This window comes from Acyrthosiphon pisum, chromosome A2, assembly GCF_005508785.2.
Source record: "Acyrthosiphon pisum isolate AL4f chromosome A2, pea_aphid_22Mar2018_4r6ur, whole genome shotgun sequence".
NCBI classification, from domain to species: Eukaryota; Metazoa; Arthropoda; class Insecta; order Hemiptera; family Aphididae; genus Acyrthosiphon; species Acyrthosiphon pisum.
In genome coordinates, this window is record NC_042495.1 from 118,297,465 (window position 1) to 118,298,387 (window position 923).

Consider the following 923-nt stretch of genomic DNA (forward strand, 5'->3'; position numbering starts at 1 on the left):
AAAAATGCTAAAATTTCTTCAAAATTTGTTGGTGGACAGTCTCTTTCACCTCGTGTATAATTAGAACGAATTAAATTAAGTTGTTGATTTGTACATTCGACAATATAAATAATTATATTATCGGGAAAAAATATTTTCCAACAGTCTAAAATTGTTTTTGAATTTTTAGCTGCACCTTTCACTCCCGGTAATTTTGTAATTATATTTTGACGAGCAGTTTTTGTAGTTTGTGGCTTATGCATTAGCCATTTCGTACCATCTTTTCCAACATAACAAGGGGTATACAGTAAATTATTTGAAGCCGGGGTATGTGTATTATCAGAATCACTATTACCTGACTGTTCTGATTCTGTGTCATGATTTGAATGCTCAGATTCTGTATCTGTTTCTGAGTTCAGGTCACTGATGTTTGTATCTTCATCTTCTTGCAACCATTCTATTACTTTATTTGTAATTTTATCGTTGTTCATTATTACAGTAAACAATTACAAAGAAAACAATATCATAAAATGATACACGACACTAAAAATAATGATATTAGTTTGAAAATGTTAATTTGAATTTTACACACATACAAAAATCACCGCGTAAACACTCGCGTGTTAGAATATTACTAACAAGTCGGGTGTCGTGATCACTCGCGCGTTAGATTATTACTAACAACTCGGGTGTCGTGATCACTCGCGCGTTAGATTACTACTAACAATTTGCTTACCGTCAACTTTAAACTGAAAACAATTGTCAAATAATGTTATCTTATCTTCCATTATGATATTATTAGTTCTATAGTGATATAGATAAAGCATTGATGGAAGGACAACTATTTATCATTTAAACGATTATTGTTATTCTAAAAATAAGTTGAATGTTAGATTATTTCTAACAGTGCGAGTTATCGCGGGTTAATATAATAGCTTGGTCTT